Source organism: Oncorhynchus gorbuscha, linkage group LG21, assembly GCF_021184085.1.
Source record: "Oncorhynchus gorbuscha isolate QuinsamMale2020 ecotype Even-year linkage group LG21, OgorEven_v1.0, whole genome shotgun sequence".
In the NCBI taxonomy this organism is placed as follows: domain Eukaryota; kingdom Metazoa; phylum Chordata; class Actinopteri; order Salmoniformes; family Salmonidae; genus Oncorhynchus; species Oncorhynchus gorbuscha.
The window spans coordinates 10,984,183-11,007,080 of NC_060193.1; the positions used below are offsets into that span (position 1 = coordinate 10,984,183).

Here is a 22,898-nt window from a genome sequence, read left to right on the forward strand (position 1 = left end):
ATTTGATCATGTATATGTTTTTGCTCTTTATTCTTTGTTATAGAGCCAAAAAGATTGGAGAAGTGGTTTACCCATACATCTCCATTTTGGATAGATAATTCTTCGTGTTGTTGTTTGTTTAGTGTTTTCCAATTTTCCCAGAAGTGGTTAGAGTCTATGGATTCTTCAATTTGTCACGCCTTGGTCATTGTATCTTGTGTTTTTGTTATATGTTTGGGTAGGCCAGGGTGTGACATGGGTTTATATGTTGTATTTCGTATTGGGGTTTGTATTAATTGGGAGTGTGTATTAGTAGGGGTGTGTCTAGTTAGGCTTGGCTGCCTGAGGCGATTCCTAATTGGAGTCAGCTGATTCTAGTTGTCTCGGATTGGGAACCGTATTTAGGCAGCCTGAGTGCGCGTTGTATTTCGTGGGTGATTGTACCTGTCTCTGTGTTTGTCACCAGATAGGCTGTAATTAGTTTCACTCGTTTGTTGTTTTCGTATTTTCAGTTATTTCATGTACCGCTATTTTCTTCATTAAAAGTCATGAGTAACCTACACGCTGCATTTCGGTCTGACTCTCTTCAAACAGCAGACGAACTACATTACACAATTGCATTGAGCTGATTTCTGACATGCTGTTCCTTCTTTTTCCGTAGTGTATTTTGGTGATTCACCATAGTGAAGGCGTGGACAGGTTTCTCAATTTCTTTTTAGATTTTTGCATTCTTCATCAAACCATTTGTCATTATTGTTAATTTTCTTCAGGTTTTCTATTTGAGATTTTTAGATTTGATAGGGAAGCTGAGAGGTCAATTATACTGTTAAGATTTTCTACTGCCAAGTTTACACCTTCACTATTACAGTGGAACGTTTTACCCAGGAAATTTCTAAAAGGGATTGAATTTATTGATGCCTAATTGTTTTTTGGTAGGTTTCCAAACTGCATTCCTTCCATCTATAGCATTTCTTAATGTTACTCAGTTCCTTTGGCTTTGATGCCTCATGATTGAGTATTGCACTGTTTAAGTAGACTGTGATTTTGCTGTGGTCTTATAGGGGTGTCAGTGGGCTGACTGTGAACGCTCTGAGAGACTCTGGGTTGAGGTCAGTGATAAAGTAGTCTACAGTACTACTGCCAAGAGATGAGCTATAGGTGTACCTACCATAGGAGTCCCCTCGAAGCCTACCGTTGACTATGTACATACCCTGTCTCTCTCTGTCTCTCTCTCTGTCTCTCTCTGTCTCTCTCTCTCTGTCTCTCTCTCTCTCTCTCTCTCTCTCTCTCTCTCTCTCTCTCTCTCTCTCTCTCTCTCTCTCTCTCTCTCTCTCTCTGTCTCTGTCTCTCTCTGTCTCTTTCTCTCTCTCTCTCTCTCTCTCTCTCTCTCTCTCTCTCTCTCTCTCTCTCTCTCTCTCTCGCTCTCTTTCTCTCTCTGTCTCTATCTATCTATCTATCTACCTATCTCTCTCTCTCTCTCTCTCTCTCTCTCTCTCTCTCTCTCTCTCTCTCTCTCTCTCTCTCTCTCTCTCTCTCTCTCTGTCTCTCTCTCCTGTCTCTATCTCTCTCTCTCTCTCTCTCTCTCTCTCTCTCTCTCTCTCTCTCTCTCTCTCTCTCTCTCTCTCTCTCTCTCTCTCTCTCTCTCTCTCTCTGTCTCTCTCTCTCTGTCACTCCCTCTCTGTCTCTCTGTCTCTGTCACTCTCTCTCTCTCTCTCTCTCTCTCTCTCTCTCTCTCTCTCTCTCTCTCTCTCTCTCTCTCTCTCTCTCTCTCTCTCTCTCTCTCTCTCTCTCTCTCTCTCTCTCTCTCGTAAGCAGGGGTGCATTGGTTATATTGAAGTAGTGAAAGAGGGTAGAATGCCATGCCATGCATGTACGTGCACGTTGAGTATGTTTATAGAAAGTCACAGTGCTAACCTGAGGTGTGACTCTGTTCTGGGTTTTTCATTTCTGTGGAAATGATTAGGCGTTACTACAATTTCCTCACAGGCGTATACTGTACATATGCACTCATACAAGTACACAATTAGCCATGTGTGTGTGTGTGTGTGTGTGTGTGTGTGTGTGTGTGTGTGTGTGTGTGTGTGTGTGTGTGTGTGTGTGTGTGTGTGTGTGTGTGTGTGTGTGTGTGTGTGTGTGTGTGTGTGTGTGTGTGTGTGTGTGTGTGTGTGTGTGTGTGTTCATGCCTGCATGTTCCTGTGTGTGTATGTTGTGGTTTCTTTACTATTCATTGCCTCTGTCTTCCTGTGTATGTAGTTATGGGTCGGTTCGTCATGTGTTTTGTATTGTGTTGCTTCCTGCCATGGACTGGAACCCCTCAGAGAGATGCGGGGGGTGGGGGAGAAGAGGGGTGTTGAGTGGGAAAGGGGAGAGAAGAGGGAAAAGAGGGGGGGAACAAGAAGACGGCTCATAAACTTCACCAGACAGCAGACAGAGAGGGTGAGTCCCTCGTGACAGAAATGCGGAGAGATAGAGAAAGAGAGAGAGTCCACAGCTACCAATCCAGACAGCAATAGAAGAAAATTAGAAATGACTACACTACTATAGACTACGGTCATTGTTTGAAAGCCTGAATTTCTTTTCCTGAACAGATCGGTGAAACACTTTTCTGACACTATCTGTTGTTTTGGTAAATTGAGCCACCCCTTGTTACCAGGAAACACAAAAGTCACCATGCAACCAAATATTTAGGAAGAGGTCATCATTTCCTGGAGTCTGTAAAGGAAGAACCCACGTGGAAACAGTGGTAAGCAAGTTAGATACAACAAACGGAGTTTCACCAAGTCAAATGAATGTATTATGTTATGTATGAATTTATTATGTGTGTATCTAAACCAACGTAGATGATTTTAATAGTGTTTTATACATCAGTTGAGGTCTCTATACGTTTCAATATGAGGTCCGAACCCTAACATGAAAGTGCATCTTATAGCTGTGTGGGCTGATATAGTCACAATGTTTGCCTTGGTGTAGTTGAGCCAATGGCCATGGGATAAGTTGAGCCGTACAAATGATGACTACAATTGGTCAGTTATAAACATAATATTACATTGGTCAGTCAATTGGTCAGTTATAAACATAATATTACATTGGTCAGTCAATTGGTCAGTTATAAACATAATATTACATTGGTCAGTCAATTGGTCAGTTATAAACATAATATTACATTGGTCAGTCAATTGGTCAGTTATAAACATAATATTACATTGGTCAGTTATAAACATAATATTACATTGGTCAGTTATAAACATAATATTACATTGGTCAGTTATAAACATAATATTACATTGGTCAGTTATAAACATAATATTACATTGGTCAGTTATAAACATAATATTACATTGGTCAGTTATAAACATAATATTACATTGGTCAGTTATAAACATAATATTACATTGGTCAGTTATAAACATAATATTACATTGGTCAGTTATAAACATAATATTACATTGGTCAGTTATAAACATAATATTACATTGGTCAGTTATAAACATAATATTACATTGGTCAGTTATAAACATAATATTACATTGGTCAGTTATAAACATAATATTACATTGGTCAGTTATAAACATAATATTACATTGGTCAGTTATAAACATAATATTACATTGGTCAGTTATAAACATAATATTACATTGGTCAGTTATAAACATAATATTACATTGGTCAGTTATAAACATAATATTACATTGGTCAGTTATAAACATAATATTACATTGGTCAGTTATAAACATAATATTACATTGGTCAGTTATAAACATAATATTACATTGGTCAGTTATAAACATAATATTACATTGGTCAGTTATAAACATAATATTACATTGGTCAGTTATAAACATAATATTACATTGGTCAGTTATAAACATAATATTACATTGGTCAGTTATAAACATAATATTACATTGGTCAGTTATAAACATAATATTACATTGGTCAGTTATAAACATAATATTACATTGGTCAGTTATAAACATAATATTACATTGGTCAGTTATAAACATAATATTACATTGGTCAGTTATAAACATAATATTACATTGGTCAGTTATAAACATAATATTACATTGGTCAGTTATAAACATAATATTACATTGGTCAGTTATAAACATAATATTACATTGGTCAGTTATAAACATAATATTACATTGGTCAGTTATAAACATAATATTACATTGGTCAGTTATAAACATAATATTACATTGCAGTTTTGCATATTAACTCAAGAGGCATTTCTGTCGTTACAGAGCAGAAATCAGAGGGGTTTGGGTTAAATGTGGAGGACACATTCAGTTGGACACATTCAGTTGGACACATTCAGTTGGACACATTCAGTTGGACACATTCACTTGGACACATTCAGTTGGACACATTCAGTTGGACACATTCAGTTGGACACATTCAGTTGGACACATTCAGTTGGACACATTCAGTTGGACACATTCAGTTGGACACATTCAGTTGGACACATTCAGTTGGACACATTCACTTGGACACATTCAGTTGGACACATTCAGTTGGACACATTCAGTTGGACACATTCAGTTGGACACATTCACTTGGACACATTCAGTTGGACACATTCAGTTGGACACATTCAGTTGGACACATTCAGTTGGACACATTCACTTGGACACATTCAGTTGGACACATTCAGTTGGACACATTCAGTTGGACACATTCAGTTGGACACATTCAGTTGGACACATTCAGTTGGACACATTCAGTTGGACACATTCAGTTGGACACATTCAGTTGGACACATTCAGTTGGACACATTCAGTTGGACACATTCAGTTGGACACATTCAGTTGGACACATTCAGTTGGACACATTCAGTTGGACACATTCAGTTGGACACATTCAGTTGGACACATTCACTTGGACACATTCAGTTGGACACATTCAGTTGGACACATTCAGTTGGACACATTCAGTTGGACACATTCAGTTGTACAGCTGACTAGGTGTCTTTCCTCTTCCATCATGTCCCATGTATACACAGAGAAAACAAGGTCTAGCCCCCCTTGAGGTTCTTGAGAGAGCTGCCATATCAAATGCAATCAAATCAAATGGAATGTGTCACATGCTTCGTAAACAACAGGTGCGGACTAACAGTGAAATGCTTACTTACCTATTTAGCAGTCTTATGGCTTGGGGGTAGAAGCTGTTCAGGGGCCTGTTAATAAGGAAGTTACTGTTGCTGTTGTTCCTGTTGCCAAGGAAGTGAGAGAAGGGAAGAAATCCATTTGAGCTGCAGAAAGAGATTAAAAAATAGACTGAATGACACCGAAGAGGCACATTGACAAAAAATTAAATGTATATATACAGTGTGAAAGAGAGGTTATGACAGTGTGGCGGAGACACACAAGGTCTTATCTGATGACATGGAGTCTGATCTGTATAAAGAGAGGATGTGAGAGAGTAGCAGAGACACACAAGGTCTTATCTGATGACATGGAGTCTGATCTGTATAAAGAGAGGTTATGACAGTGTGGCGGAGACACACAAGGTCTTATCAGATGACATGGAGTCTGATCTGTATAAAGAGAGGCTATGAGAGAGTAGCAGAGTCTGATCTGTATAAAGAGAGGCTATGAGAGAGTAGCAGAGACACACAAGGTCTTATCAGATGACATGGAGTCTGAGCTGTATAAAGAGAGGCTATGAGAGAGTAGCAGAGACACACAAGGTCTTATCAGATGACATGGAGTCTGAGCTGTATAAAGAGAGGCTATGAGAGAGTAGCAGAGACACACAAGGTCTTATCAGATGACATGGAGTCTGAGCATGTAAAAATATCTCACGGAAAAGTTTCCTGGGCTTCGTAGCCTCAAATGCATAGAACATGACCACGAATTGGCACATTGAAACAATGTCTCTGTCACAGACAACTGGTCAACAAATGGAAGGGTCAGTGGTATTGAACACAGTTAAAGTCTGAAGTTTACATACACCTTAACCAAATACATTTAAACTCAGTTTGTCACAATTCCTGACATTTAATCCTAGTAAAAATTTCCTATTTTAGGATAGTTAGGATCACCACTTTATTTTAAGAATGTGACCTGTCAGAATAATAGTAGAAGTTTACATACACTCATTTAATATTTGCTAGCATTGCCATTAAATTGTTTAACTTGGGTCAAACATTTCGGGTAGCCTTCCACAAGCTTCCCACAATAAGTTGGGTGAATTTTGGCACATTCCTCCTGACAGAGCTGGTGTAACTGAGTCAGGTTTGTAGGCCTCCTTGCTCACACACACATTTTTAGTTCTGCCATTATCCATTTGGAAGACCCATTTGCGACCAAGCTTTAACTTCCTGACTTGATGTCTTGAGATGTTGCTTCAGTATATCCACATAATTGTCCTCCTCGTGATGCCATCTTTTTTGTGAAGTTCACCAGTCCCTCCTGCAGCAAAGCACCCCCACTACATGATGCTGCCACCCCCCGTGCTTCACGGCTGGGATGGTGTTCTTCGGCTTGCAAGCCTCCCCTTTTCCCTCCAAACATAACGATGGTCATTATGGCCAAACAGTTCTATTTTTGTTTTATCAGACCAGAGGACATTTCTCCAAAAAACATGATCTTTGTCCCAATGTGGAGTTGCAAACAGTAGTCTGGCTTTTTATAGCGATTTTGGGGCAGTGGCTTCTTCCTTGCTGAGCGGCCTTACAGGTTATGTCGATATAAGACTCGTTTTACTGTGGATATAGATACTTTTGTACCTGTTTCCTCCAGAATCTTCGCAAGGTCCTTTGCTGTTGTTCTGGGATTGATTTGCACTTTTTGCACCAAAGTACTTTCATTTCTAGGAGACAGAACGCGTCTCCTTCCTGAGCGTATAATGGCTGCGTGGTCCCATGGTGTTCATACTTGCGTACTATTGTTTGTACAGATTAATGTGGCACCTTCAGGCATTTGGAAATTGTGCCCAAGGATGAACCAGACTTGTGGAGGTCTACTATTTTTTTCTGATTTCTTTTGATTTTCCCATGATGTCAAGCAAAGAGGCACTGAGTTTGAAGGTAGGCCTTGAAATACATCCAGAGGTACACCTCCAATTACATTTACATTACATTACATTTAAGTCATTTAGCAGACGCTCTTATCCAGAGCGACTTACAAATTGGTGCATTCACCTTATGACATCCAGTGGAACAGTCACTTTACAATAGTGCATCTAAATCTTAAAGGGGCGGGGGGGGGGGAGGGAATACTTATCCTATCCTAGGTATTCCTTAATAATGTCAATTAGCCAATCAGAAGCTTCTAAAGCCATGACATAATTTTCTGGAATTTCCCAAGCTGTTTAAAGGCACAGTGTAGTTTATGTAAACTTAGTGTATGTAAACTTAGTGTATGTAAACTTAGTGTATGTAAACTTAGTGTATGTAAACTTAGTGTATGTAAACTTAGTTTATGTAAACTTAGTGTATGTAAACTTAGTGTATGTAAACTTAGTGTATGTAAACTTAGTGTATGTAAACTTAGTGTATGTAAACTTAGTGTATGTAAACTTAGTGTATGTAAACTTCTGACCCACTGGAATTGTGATGCAATGAATTATATGTTAAATAATCTGAAAACAATTGTTGGAAAAAATGACTTGTGTCATGGAGAAAGTAGATGTCTTGCCAAAACCATAGTTTGTTAACAAGAAATGTGTGGAGTGATTGAAAGACAAGTTTTAATGACTTCAACCTAAGTGTATGTAAACTTCCGACTTCAACTGTATATCAGAATGTAGGCATACATTTAAGGTATACAATATACCACACCCCCATTCCATAAATTAAACTTTGACCTATTAGCATCTTCACCCACTGTCACAGGACACCTTCACCCACTGTCACAGGACACCTTCACCCACTGTCACAGGACGTCTTCACCCACTGTCACAGGACACTTTCACCCACTGTCACAGGACACCTTCACCCACTGTCACAGGACGTCTTCACCCACTGTCACAGGACACCTTCACCCACTGTCACAGGACACCTTCACCCACTGTCACAGGACACCTTCACTCACTGTCACAGGACACCTTCACCCACTGTCACAGGACACCTTCACTCACTGTCACAGAAAACCTTCACCCACTGTCACAGGACACCTTCACTCACTGTCACAGGACACCTTCACTCACTGTCACAGGACAACTTCACTCACTGTCACAGGACACCTTCACCCACTGTCACAGGACACCTTCACCCACTGTCACAGGACACCTTCACCCACTGTCACAGGACGTCTTCACCCACTGTCACAGGACACCTTCACCCACTGTCACAGGACACCTTCACCCACTGTCACAGGACACCTTCACCCACTGTCACAAGGCACCTTCACCCACTGTCACAGGACACCTTCACCCACTGTCACAAGACTCCTTCACCCACTGTCACAGGACACCTTCACCCACTGTCACAGGACACCTTCACCCACTTACACCAAGGCAGCCAAACTTCCCCTTTCCCTATGCTCAATGTACCACATACCGTGAGCAAGTTGTGCCCAAGAGACCCCTTATTTGGACAAGCTATGTTTTCAAGACGTTTATATTTACATCAAATCTGATTTTCCTCCAGGGATGCAGAACCTCCTGCAGTATACGTAGATATCTGTCAGAGGGAATACTGTGTTTCCCTTGATGGAGTGATGCTGAATGTAAAAAATGGCTCAACTTACCGCACTCCCATCACATGACATGTGTGCCGACCTCTGACCTTTGACTCCCGGCCCGGTCAGGCAGGTAGAGTGGTGATGACTCCAGTGGAAAGCTGTTTCGGCGCTGACATGACAAACAAGGAAAATAAATGAAATGGAGAAAAAAATAAACGGAACAGCCTGGTAACGATGGAAATGAAATGATTCATATCCCGCCAGTCAAGCATACGAGGATTCATCGGGTCACCTAACACTGATAATGGTTTATACTTGCAATAGAACAGAACCGTATCATCATGAGAAAGTATACAACCTTCTAACAATGGATCCAGAATCCTGACACACAGGGGGTTCAGTACTAGCTGTAGTAATATACCAGGGGGTGCAGTACTAGCTGTAGTAATATACCAGGTGGTTCAGTATTAGGTGTAGTAATATACCAGGGGGTTCAGTACTAGCTGTAGTGATATACCAGGGGGTTCAGTACTAGCTGTAGTAATATACCAGGGGGTTCAGTACTAGCTGTAGTAATATATCAGGGGGTTCAGTACTAGCTGTAGTGATATACCAGGGGGTTCAGTATTAGCTGTAGTGATATACCAGGGGGTTCAGTACTAGCTGTAGTAATATACCAGGGGGTTCAGTACTAGCTGTAGTAATATACCAGGGGGTTCAGTACTAGCTGTAGTAATATACCAGGGGGTTCAGTACTAGCTGTAGTTATATACCATGGGGTTCAGTATTAGGTGTAGTAATATACCAGGGGGTTCAGTACTAGCTGTAGTTATATACCATGGGGTTCAGTACTAGCTGTAGTAATATACCAGGGGGTTCAGTACTAGCTGTAGTTATATACCATGGGGTTCAGTATTAGGTGTAGTAATATACCAGGGGGTTCAGTATTAGCTGTAGTAATATACCAGGGGGTGCAGTACTAGCTGTAGTAATATACCAGGGGGTTCAGTACTAGCTGTAGTGATATACCAGGGGGTTCAGTATTAGCTGTAGTGATATACCAGGGGGTTCAGTATTAGCTGTAGTGATATACCAGGGGGTGCAGTACTAGCTGTAGTGATATACCAGGGGGTTCAGTATTAGGTGTAGTAATATACCAGGGGGTTCAGTATTAGGTGTAGTAATATACCAGGGGGTTCAGTATTAGGTGTAGTGATATACCAGGGGGTTCAGTATTAGGTGTATTAATATACCAGGGGCTGCAGTACTAGCTGTAGTGATATACCAGGGGGTTCAGTACTAGCTGTAGTGATATACCAGGGGGTTCAGTATTAGGTGTAGTAATATACCAGGGGGTTCAGTATTAGCTGTAGTGATATACCAGGGGGTTCAGTACTAGCTGTAGTAATATACCAGGGGGTTCAGTACTAGCTGTAGTGATATACCAGGGGGTTCAGTATTAGCTGTAGTGATATACCAGGGGGTTCAGTACTAGCTGTAGTAATATACCAGGGGGTTCAGTACTAGCTGTAGTAATATACTAGCTGTAGTAATGTAATTATTCTGATTCTAGAACAGCATTAGTTACTCTGATGATCTAGACCAGTTGATTCTGATTTTAGAACAGCATTAGTTACTCTGTTGATCGAGACCAGTTGATTCTGATTCTAGAACAGCATTAGTTACTCTGATGATCGAGACCAGTTGATTCTGATTCTAGAACAGCATTAATTACTCTGATGTTCTAGACCAGTTGATTCTGATTCTAGAACAGCATTAGTTACTCTGATGATCAAGACCAATTGATTCTGATTCTAGAACAGCATTAGTTACTCTGATGATCTAGACCAGTTGATTCTGATTCTAGAACAGCATTAGTTACTCTGATGATCTAGACCAGTTGATTCTGATTCTAGAACAGCATTAGTTACTCTGATGATCTAGACCAGTTGATTCTGATTCTAGAACAGCATTAGTTACTCTGATGATCTAGACCAGTTGATTCTGATTCTAGAACAGCATTAGTTACTCTGATGATCTAGACCAGTTGATTCTGATTCTAGAACAGCATTAGTTACTCTGACGATCTAGACCAGTTGATTCTGATTCTAGAACAGCATTAGTTACTCTGATGATCTAGACCAGTTGATTCTGATTCTAGAACAGCATTAGTTACTCTGAGGATCTAGACCAATTGATTCTGATTCTAGAAAAGCATTAGTTACTCTGACGATCTAGACCAGTTGATTCTGATCCTATAATAGCATCGTCCTGGGTACCAGTTTGTTTTGGCTCTCTTCCCAACTCCTTATGGAACTGTGATGTTTGGCTTGATATTGAAATCAATAGAGCTGGCAAGAGAACAACCAGATCTGGTACCAGGCCAGCATACAGTGCCTTTGGAAAGTATTCAGACCCCTTGACTTTATTTTAGGTTACAGCCTAATTCTAAAAATTATGAAATCGTTTTTTTCAGTCAATCTACACACAATACCCAATAATGACAAAGAAAACTTTTTTTCCCTGGATTTTGGCTAATTTATGAAAAAATTCAAACTGAAATATCACATTTACATAAGTATTCAGACCCTTTACTCTGAGTACTTTGTTGAAGCACCTTTGGCAGTGATTACAGCCCCGAGTCTTCTTTTGTATGACGCTACAAGCTTGGCACACCTGTATTTGGAGAGATTCTCCCATTTTCTCTGCAGATCCTCTCAAGCTCTGTCAGGTTGGATGGGGAGATAATTCCAGGTCTCTCCAGAGATGTTTGATTGGGTTCAATTCCGGGCTCTAGGTTGGTAACTCAAGGACATTCAGAGACTTGTCCTGAAGCCAATCCTGCATTGTCTTGGCTGTGTGCTTAGGGTTGTTGTCCTGTTGGAAGGTGAACCTTCGCCCCAGTCTGAGATCCTGAGTGCTCTGGAGCAGGTTTTTATCAAGGATCTCTGTACTTTGCTCCATTCATCTTTGTCTCAATCCTGACTAGTCTCCCACTCCCTGCCTCTGAAAAACATCCCTTGCTGCCACCACCATGCTTCACCCTAGGGATGGTGCCAGGTTTCCTCCAGACGGTTTCCTCCTTGGCATTCATGCCAAAGAGTTCAATCTTGGTTTCATCAAACCAGAGAATCTTGTTTCTCATGGTCTGAGAGACTTTAGGTGCTGCTGAAATGTTTTGGTGCCCTTCCCCAGATCTGTGCCTCGACACAATCCTGTCTCGGAGCTCTACGGACAATTCCTTCGATCTCATGGCTTGGTTTTTGCTCTGACAATCTCATAGCAAAGGTTCTGAATATTTATGTAAATACGATATTTAAGTTTTATTTTATTTGTTAAACAATCTTTTTTAAATCTAAAAACTTGTTTTTGCATTGTCATTGTGGGGAAATGTGTGTAGATGTCTGAGGAAATATTTTTTATTTAATCCATTTTAGAATAAGGCTGTAACATAACAAGATGTGGAAAAGGTAAAGGGGTCTGAACACTGCGACTGTATTCCCACAACAATATCATAGCACATTAAAACCTCATGCTTTTATGCGACTGTTCTAAGACCTGCGGAGTCCACTTCCCAAATGGCACCCTATTCCCTATATAGTGCACTACGTTTGACTAGAGCCTTATGGGACCGGGTCAAAAGTAGTGTACACTATATAGGGAATAGGAAGCCATTTGGAATGTACATTAAATATTCCCGAAGCCTTGTGGGTCCAGTGTGAACCCAGGGGGAGAGGGCCTTGAAGGGGGAGAGTCTTCCAGTTGTGACCTCTCTTATTCTCTTCTCCACACTGAGAATGACCTGACATTTATCCCCCAGACATAGCCTTCAGCGTTCAAAAGGAAGTTTGTCCTCTGTCTAAACCAACACAAGAGAGAGAGAATAGATGGATTTCTGTTCTTCTGTAATAGATGTGTGTGTTTCAACAAAGGGTGTGTTTGTAAGTTCGATCTGGAGTCCCTGAGTGTGCTCAGAGTGCGCTCTGGGCCGTAAGTACATTCAGAGAGTTTTCAGATTTTCCTTCCAGAAATTCAGAGCGTTCAGAGCGCACACTGGACACTGGCTGAGGAGTAGGGTTGATCCAAGTGCTCTGACCAGACAACAGCAGTCAAGCACCCAAGCTAACTGGCTAACATTGGCTAGCTTGCTAGCTACTTCCAGACATAAATGAGAGAGAACCTCACTCTGACCCTTTTTCTCACCTTACCAGAGCTGGATGGGCTGTTTTCATGTTATCCAGTGCCTTGGTGACTGTAACTGTGCTGCTGTCAACCATTTAATTACACTTTTTTGCCGACTCTTACTGACACAGGCCATATTCAACAGGTGTTGACAGTTCGCTCTTGCACTGACACAGGCCATATTCAACAGGTGTTGACAGTTCGCTCTTTCAGACACAGGCCATATTCAACAGGTGTTGACAGTTCGCTCTTGCTGACACAGGCCATATTCAACAGGTGTTGACAGTTCGCTCTTGCTGACACAGGCCATATTCAACAGGTGTTGACAGTTCGCTCTTGCTGACACAGGCCATATTCAACAGGTGTTGACAGTTCGCTCTTACTGACACCGGCCATATTCAACAGGTGTTGACAGTTCGCTCTTTCTGACACAGGCCATATTCAACAGGTGTTGACAGTTCGCTCTTACTGACACAGGCCATATTCAACAGGTGTTGACAGTTCGCTCTTGCTGACACAGGCCATATTCAACAGGTGTTGACAGTTCGCTCTTACTGACACAGGCCATATTCAACAGGTGTTGACAGTTCGCTCTTTCTGACACAGGCCATATTCAACAGGTGTTGACAGTTCGCTCTTACTGACACAGGCCATATTCAACAGGTGTTGACAGTTCGCTCTTACTGACACAGGCCATATTCAACAGGTGACACCGGCCATATTCAACAGGTGTTGACAGTTCGCTCTTACTGACACAGGCCATATTCAACAGGTGTTGACAGTTCGCTCTTACTGACACAGGCCATATTCAACAGGTGTTGACAGTTCGCTCTTTCTGACACAGGCCATATTCAACAGGTGTTGACAGGCCATATTCAACAGGTGTTGACAGTTCTCTTGCACAGGCCATATTCAACAGGTGTTGACAGTTCGCTCTTGCACGCTCAGACGAGAGTACTCCGAAAGAGGAGTAGATAGCCAGAGTGAATTTACGAACGCACCCTACGAAAAAACGGAACTTATCCCCCTACGTGAGGAATAGGGTGCCATTTTGGATGTACACCATATCTACAGCATATCCTATTCCACGGGGATTTGATGGTTGGATAATAGTACAGATGGGCGGCAGTCAGCAATGATGACAACCGTCAAAATAATTTCTGTTCATTACGTAGTCGTATATTCCATGTGGGTAAAATGGAATATACGCATGTCATTTATCCAATGTTATCCATGTTGGATAAAAAGAATATTTGGGATGAAATCAAATCAAATCACATTTTATTTGTCACATACACAAGGTTAGCAGATGTTAATGCGAGTGTAGTGAAATGCTTGTATTGTATAAGCCCATGTTGGTTAGTAGATGTTATTGGTCACATACAGATGGTTAGCAGATGTTATTGCGAGTGTAGCGAAATGCTTGTGCTTCTAGTTACCCGACAGTGCAGCAATATCCAAGTAATCCAACAACAACCTATTACACACAAATCTAAAGGGGTGAATGAGAATATGTACATGTAAGTATGTGGATGAGTGATGGCCGAGCGCCATAGGCAAGATGCAGTAGATGGTATAAAATACAGTATATGCATGTGATATGAGTAACGCGGCAGCGTAGCCTAGTGGTTAGAGTGTTGGACTAGTAACCGGAAGGTTGTGAGTTCAAACCCCTGAGCTGACAAGGTACAAATCTGTCGTTCTGCCCCTGAACAGGCAGTTAACCCACTGTTCCCAGGCTGTCATCGAAAATAAGAATATGTTCTTAACTGACTTGGCTGGTTAAATAAAGGTAAAATAAAAAATAAAATAATAAATAAAGTAAGACGTGTAAACATTATAAGAGTGGCATTGTGAAAAGTGATCAATTTATTAAAGTGGCCAGTGATTGGTTCTCAATGTAGGCAGCAGCCTCTCTGAGTTAGTGATGGCTGTTCAGCAGTCTGATGGCCTTGAGATTAAAGCTGTTTTTCAGTCCCTCGGTCCCAGCTTTGTTGCACCTATATTGACCTCGCCTTCTTTATGGTAGCGGTGGGAACAGACAGAGGCTCGGGTGCTCCTTGTCCTTGATGATTTTTTTGGCCTTCCTGTGACATCGGGTGCTGTAGGTGTCATGGAGGACAGGTAGTTTGCCCCCGGTGATGCGTTGTGTAGACCTCACCACCCTCTGGAGAGCCTTACGGTTGAGGGCGGAGTAGTTGCCATACCAGGCTGTAATAGCCCGACAGGATGCTCTCGATTGTGCATCTGTAAAGGTTTGTCAGGGTTTTGGGTGACATATTTCTTCAGCCTCCTGAGGTTGAAGAGGCACTGTTGGGTGGACCATTTCAGTTTGTCTGTGATGTGTACGCCGAGGAAGTTAAAACTTTCCACCTTCTCCACTGCTGTCCCGTCGATGTGGATAGGGGGCTGCTCCCTCTGCTGTTTCCTGAAGTCCACGGTCATCTCCTTAGTTTTGTTGACATTGAATGGGAGGTTGTTTTCCTGACACCACACTCTGAGTGCCCTCACCTCCTCCCTGTAGGCCGTCTCGTCATTGTTGGTAATCAAGACCACTACTGTTGTGTCGTCTGCAAACTTGATGATTGAGTTGGAGGCGTGCGTGGCCACGTAGTCATGGGTGAACAGGGAGTAGAGGAGTGGGCTGAGCTCGTTGTAGTATTGAGACTATCGATTTGCGTTTTTCTTTTTAGTTGTCTGACATCCTTTTTTTATGCTGACCTTATCATATGCAACTCATCTCCTTTTCTCTCTCTCTCTCCACTCCTCTTCCATCTCCATCTACTCCTTTAATCACTCATCTTCGCTTCCCCTCCCTTCCTCTCTCTCACTCTCACTCTCTTTCTCTCTCTCTCTCTCTTTCTCTCTCTATTACTCTGAACATGTCTCTCTTCCAAAAAATATGTCTCTCAGTGAGACAAACTCGCATGTATAAAGGTTTTATATATATATTTTTCTTTACACATCTAACACTATCTTTTTCTTTTTCTCTCTCCTTCAGGGTGACCATACGTGGGCGACCATGTTGGGCCAGAGTGTCCGTTTGCAGCCAGTACCCATCCAGAGCCTGTCTGAGCTGGAGAGAGCCCGGCTGCAGGATGTGGCCTGCTACCATCTGGAGAAGAGGGACCTGGACTTCAACATCAGCATCCCCAGAGGTACAGAACTGATAGATAGAACTGACAGAGATATGTGTACGAGGCTGGTCTATCTCCAGATAATAAAGCTCTTCATTGCTCAATTGGGGTTTGAATCTGGAGGAGAAGGACCTCGTCCTCATAATCAGCGTCCCTAGAAGTACAGAGGAAGGGGTAGTAGTTAATATATGGCCATGCTAAGAGGGATGTATGTTATGGGATTTGAGATGGAAGTCCCGAGAGCTTTACAAGTGAGGAAAAAATACTACAGTATATGGCCATACTAGAGAGGAGGAGTAGACTCTATGGCCATACTAGAGAGGAGGAGTAGACTCTATGGCCATACTAGAGAGGAGGAGTAGACTCTATGGCCATGTTAGAGAGGATGTGTAGACTCTATGGCCATGTTAGAGAGGATGTGTAGACTATGGCCATACTAGAGAGGAGGAGTAGACTCTATGGCCATACTATAGAGGGGGAGTAGACTCTATGGCCATACTAGAGAGGAGGAGTAGACTCTATGGCCATACTAGAGAGGAGGAGTAGACTCTATGGCCACACTATCAAGGGGAAGTAGACTCTATGGCCATACTAGAGAGGAGGAGTAGACTCTATGGCCATACTATAGAGGATGTGTAGACTCTATGGCCATACTAGAGAGGAGGAGTAGACTCTATGGCCATACTATAGAGGAGGAGTAGACTCTATGGCCATACTAGAGAGGAGGAGTAGACTCTATGGCCATACTAGAGAGGAGGAGTAGACTCTATGGCCACACTATCAAGGGAAGTAGACTCTATGGCCATACTAGAGAGGAGGAGTAGACTCTATGGCCATACTAGAGAGGAGGAGTAGACTCTATGGCCATACTAGAGAGGAGGAGTAGACTCTATGGCCATACTAGAGAGGAGGAGTAGACTCTATGGCCATACTATAGAGGAGGAGTAGACTCTATGGCCATACTAGAGAGGAGGAGTAGACTCTATGGCCATACTAGAGAGGAGGAGTAGACTCTATGGCCACACTATCAAGGGGAAGTAGACTCTATGGCCATACTAGAGAGGAGGAGTAGACTCTATGGCCATACTATAGAGGATGTGTAGACTCTATGGCCATACTAGAGAGGAGGAGTAGACTCTATGGCCATACTATAGAGGAGGAGTAGACTCTATGGCCATACTAGAGAGGAGGAGTAGACTCTATGGCCATACTATAGAGGGGGAGTAGACTCTATGGCCATACTAGAGAGGAGGAGTAGACTCTATGGCCATACTAGAGAGGAGGAGTAGACTCTATGGCCACACTATCAAGGGGAAGTAGACTCTATGGCCATACTAGAGAGGAGGAGTAGACTCTATGGCCATACTATAGAGGATGTGTAGACTCTATGGCCATACTAGAGAGGAGGAGTAGACTCTATGGCCATACTATAGAGGAGGAGTAGACTCTATGGCCATACTAGAGAGGAGGAGTAGACTCTATGGCCATACTAGAGAGGAGGAGTAGACTCTATGGCCACACTATCAAGGGGAAGTAGACTCTATGGCCATACTAGAGAGGAGGAGTAGACTCTATGGCCATACTAGAGAGGAGGAGTAGACTCTATGGCCATACTAGAGAGGAGGAGTAGACTCTATGGCCATACTATAGAGGAGGAGTAGACTCTATGGCCATACTAGAGAGGAGGAGTAGACTCTATGGCCATACTAGAGAGGAGGAGTAGACTCTATGGCCACACTATCAAGGGGAAGTAGACTCTATGGCCATACTAGAGAGGAGGAGTAGACTCTATGGCCATACTATAGAGGATGTGTAGACTCTATGGCCATACTAGAGAGGAGGAGTAGACTCTATGGCCATACTAGAGAGGAGGAGTAGACTCTATGGGCATACTATAGAGGATGTGTAGACTCTATGGCCATACTATAGAGGATGTGTAGACTCTATGGCCATACTAGAGAGGAGGAGTAGACTCTATGGCCATACTAGAGAGGAGGTGTAGACTCTATGGCCATACTATAGAGGAGGAGTAGATTCTATGGCCATGCTAGAGAGGAGGTGTAGACTCTATGGCCATGCTAGAGAGGAGGAGTAGACTCTATGGGCATGCTAGAGAGGAGGAGTAGACTCTATGGTCATGCTAGAGAGGAGGAGTAGACTCTATGGCCATACTATAGAGGAGGAGTAGACTCTATGGCCATGCTAGAGAGGAGGAGTAGACTCTATGGCCATGCTAGAGAGGAGGAGTAGACTCTATGGGCATGCTAGAGAGGAGGAGTAGACTCTATGGGCATGCTAGAGAGGAGGAGTAGACTCTATGGCCATGCTAGAGAGGAGGAGTAGACTCTATGGTTATGCTAGAGAGGAGGAGTAGACTCTATGGCCATGCTAGAGAGGAGGAGTAGACTCTATGGTCATGCTAGAGAGGAGGAGGAGTAGACTCTATGGCCATACTAGAAAGGACGGACTCATATAGACATATCGTCCTGGAATAACATGATTGAAATGTCTTAAACATTAATTTTTTTAATTAAATCTATTTTCTGAACATATTGACCAAGATAAAGAGGGATTCGTGATATGATACGGATGTGATATACAGTATGATGAAAATCATCCAGCGCCACGTCACGATCGCAGATTTTAGAGAAACAACAAATGTCAGCTGAAATCTTAAATTCTTGTTAATTTAACTGCACTGTCCAATTTACACTAGCTATTACTGTGAAAAAATGCCATGCTATTGCTTGAGGAGAGCTCCTAACAACAAAATACTTTTATCACCAAGATAGGTTTGATAAATTCACCTCTGAAGGTGAAATGTGTACCTACATTCTGAAATCTTGCTCTGATTTATCATCCAAAGGGTCCCACGGATAACATGAAGTGTCATTTTGTTAGATAAAATCATTTTTCATATCCCAAAAAGGTCCAGATAGCACGCACGATTGATTTTGTATTTCCACTCGTTCAATTTGCAAAGAAAGGCACATGTGAAGATCTCACCCTAAACGTTGTTCCAACCAGTCAAATCACATTCGTATTTATTCCTCAGAGATCCTAGAACGTAACCAGACTTCACTATATCATTAGGAGTGTAGTATATCATATTGGACACCAAATTTGGTCAGAGAGCGAAGCCTTCATGGCACTGCCAATGACGCGGGGCGGTCTTCACATGATCGATTGTAACTTTGTCAAATAAGCACCAATCGTGGTCAAACAAAGCTAGCTAGATAGCCAATGAGCTGGGCTTTATGGGAGTTTCTGGAATCCCCGTATCGGTCACAAAATGTAGCTGCTAACCTTGTGAGACAGCAAGCCTTTTCCTTTTGGACAAAAATTGTAAGAATATGGAGCATTAGGAAGTTATGAAAACTGGTTGTTTTGCAAATGCTGAACTTACAATATGGCTACTAATACTGGAAAAGCTAAATCAAAGTCCAAGTATACAAATGTGACGATATTCTTGCAGAAAAATGTCATGTGAATGTAAATGTCTCCTTCTCGATTTGCCCAAATGTACCTGGGTGACTTCACACTAAATGTCATGTAGTTTGCTCATACGTCAAAGTTATCCATCTGAAACTTTGCACATACCATCTTGTGGACACCATGGGAATTACAACCAGAGTGATGGCTAGATGTGGGACCTTTCTGTTGCATTCCAAAGAGATCAAACTTTAAAAATAAAACAGTTGTTTATTTCTTTGTATTTTCTTCTACCAGATCTATTGTGTTATATTCTCCTACATTTAATTCACATTTCCACAACTTCAAAGTGTTTCCTTTCAAATGGTACTAAGAATATGCATATCCTTGCTTCAGGGCCTGAGCTACAGCCTATGTGTTACTTCAATACATCTCAGAGAGAAGCAATCGGTGTAGAAGGTCCTTGGTCCGGGGGGGGGGGCAACAACCCAACGGTCACAAATCTAATCTGGTCAAATCTAATCTGGTCAAATCTAATCTGGTCAAATCAAATCTAATCTTGTCTAATCTAATCTAGTCAAATCTAATTCAAAGAGTAGGAGTAACAAGAGTAGAAGGGGTGGTAGGGTGTTACATTCCTCTCTCTTGTCTAATCTAATCTAGTCAAATCTAATTCAAAGATTAGGAGTAACAAGAGTAGAAGGGGTGGTAGGGTGTTACATTCCTCTCTCTTGTCATCAGGGTTACATAAGAGGTGTCACCCTGAACAGTCTCAGTGCTTCTCCATCCATGTCTATTTTCAGAATGTTAACCTCTTGACCTTTAACCCCTGACCTCTCTCTAATCAGTCAACTGTCTGGACCCTGTTGTGGGCACGTTTACCGGTCGAAGCAGCAGAATAACATTCCAAAGTTATGTCTCTTTCGTTTATTTATTGTGTGAGGTTTTATTTTCATTACCTGAAAGAAAAGAGTAGAAAGGACTCCTGTATATTTACAACTAAAAAAATATTGTATTGGAAAGTGTAACTTTTTTTGGCACAATGGTTAGGAATGGAGAATAGAATATAGTAACTTTATTTTATCTAGGGGGAACTTTAGTTTGTTCACTTTGGGTTAGTGGCTGGTTGGCTTTATAACACAATCAAGTTCTCTGTCAACACAATTTTTTCCCCAGCACATCCATGTTTTATCCATTTGTTCCCATGGATACGTTTGTCATTGTGAATCATTTGGTATTCAGCCTTGATAAGCTCGTAGTAGATGAATTGTATATGTTTGCCATATGTTGGACCGGAAAACAGCAATGTGAGAATTATCTGCAGTACAGATGTAGGGTCTTAATTTGATCACTCTTTTGTTCCTGATAACTTTTTTGTGCATTTTCAGGTTTAAAATGGCTTCTTAAGTTTGTCATTTCCACTTTAAGATGTCAGATGTGATTTTCCCTAACAAAAAATGTATCAACCCCTACATTACTTTTAATACACATATTAATTTAAATATTCTGTTGCTGAGGGATGTTAAATTAAGAGCCTACATCTGTATGTTTTACGTAATATCATATGTCGTTAGTCCACATCACTTATAGGAAGAGTTTTTTAAACCGCTTTCCCTCTTTTCCACCGCTTTCCCCTTTCTCCCTCTTTCATTACTCTCTCTCCCTCTCTCTCCCTCTTTCATTACTCTCTCTCCCTCTCTCTCCCTCTCTCTCCCTCTTTCATTACTCTCTCTCCCTCTTTCATTACTCTCTCTCCCTCTCTCTCCCTCTTTCATTACTCTCTCTCCCTCTTTCATCCCTCTTTCATTACATCTCTCTCCCTCTTTCATCCCTCTCTCTCCCTCTTTCATCCCTCTCTCTCCCTCTTTCATTACTCTCTCTCCCTCTTTCATCCCTCTCTCTCCCTCTTTCATCCCTCTCCCTCTTTCATCCCTCTCTTCTCCCCCTTTTCATCCCTCTCTCTCCCTCTTTCATCCCTACTCTCTCCCCTCTTTCATTACTCTCTCTCCCTCTTTCATCCCTCTTCTCTCCTCTCTTTCATTACTCTCTCTCCCTCTCTTCATTACTCTCTCTCCCTCTTTCATCCCTCTCTCTCCTCTTTCATTACTCCTCTCTCCCTCTCTTTCCTCTCATACTCTCTCTTCCCTCTTTCATCCTCTCTCTCCCTCTTTCATTACTCTCTCTCTCTTTCCCTCTTTCTCCCTCTCTCTCCCTCTTTCATCCCTCTCTCTCCCTCTTTCATTACTCTCTCTCTCCCTCTCTCCCTCTCATTACCTCTCTCTCCCTCTCTCTCCCTCTCTCTCCCTCTTTCATCCCTATCTCTCCCTCTCTCCCTCTCTCCCTCTTTCATCCTCTCTCTCTTTCATTACCTCTCTCCCTCTTTCTCCCTCTCTCTCCCTCTTTCATCCCTACTCTCTCTCCCTCTCCCTTCATTACTCTCTCTCCCTCTTCTCATCCTCTCTCTCTCCCCTCTTTCATTACTCTCTCTCCCTCTCCCCTCTCTCTTTCATTACTCTCTCTCCTCTCTCTCCCTCTCTCTCCCTCTTTCATTACTCTCTCTCCCTCTTTCTCTCTACTCTCTCTCCCTCTCTCTCCCTCTTTCATTACTCTCTCTCTCTCTCCCTTTTCATTACTCTCTCTCTCCCTCTTTCATTACTCTCTCTCCCTCTTTCATCCTCTCTCCCTCTTTCCTCTCTCTCCCTCTTTCATCCCTACTCTCTCCCTCTTTCATTACTCTCTCTCCCTCTTTCATCCCTCTCTCTCCCTCTTTCATCCCTCTCTCCCTCTTTCATCCCTCTCCCTCTTTCATCCTCTCCCTCTCTCCCTCTTTCATCCCTCTCTCTCCCTCTTTCATTACTCTCTCTCCCTCTTTCATTACTCTCTCTCCCTCTCTCTCCCTCTTTCATTACTCTCTCTCCCTCTTTCATCCCTCTCTCTCCCTCTTTCATCCCTCTCTCTCCCTCTTTCATTACTCTCTCTCCCTCTCCCCTCTTTCATTACTCTCTCTCTCCCTCTTTCATCTTTCATTACTCTCTCTCCCTCTTTCATCCCTCCTCTCCCTCTCTCCCTCTCTCTCCCCTCTCTCCCTCTTTCATTACTCTCTCCCTCTTTCATCTCTCTCCCTCTTTCATTACTCTCTCCCTCATTACTCTCTCTCTCCCTCTCTCTCCCCTCTTTCATTACTCCTCTCTCTCCCCCTCTTTCCCTCTTTCATTACTCTCTCTCCCTCTCTCTCTCTCCCTCTCTCTCCCTCTCTCTCCCTCTCTCTCCTCTCTCTCCCTCTTTCATTACTCTCTCTCCCTCTTTCATTACTCTCTCTCCCTCTCTCTCCCTCTCTCTCCCTTTCTTACTCTCTCTCCCTCTTTCATTACTCTCTCTCCCTCTCTCTCCCTCTTCTCTCCCTCTTTCATTACTCTCTCTCCCTCTCATCTCCTCTCTCTTTCATTACTCTCTCTCCCTCTTTCATTACCTCTCTCTCCCTCTTTCATTACTCTCTCTCCCTCTCTCTCTTTCCCTCTCCCTTCCCCTCTTTCATTAC

At 42.3% G+C, this 22,898-nt stretch overlaps 1 pseudogene; it reads left to right on the forward strand.

The window, feature by feature from the left end:
* The window catches only part of LOC124008289, a 157,172-nt pseudogene that overhangs the window by 64,169 nt on the left and 70,105 nt on the right, over positions 1 to 22,898 (forward strand).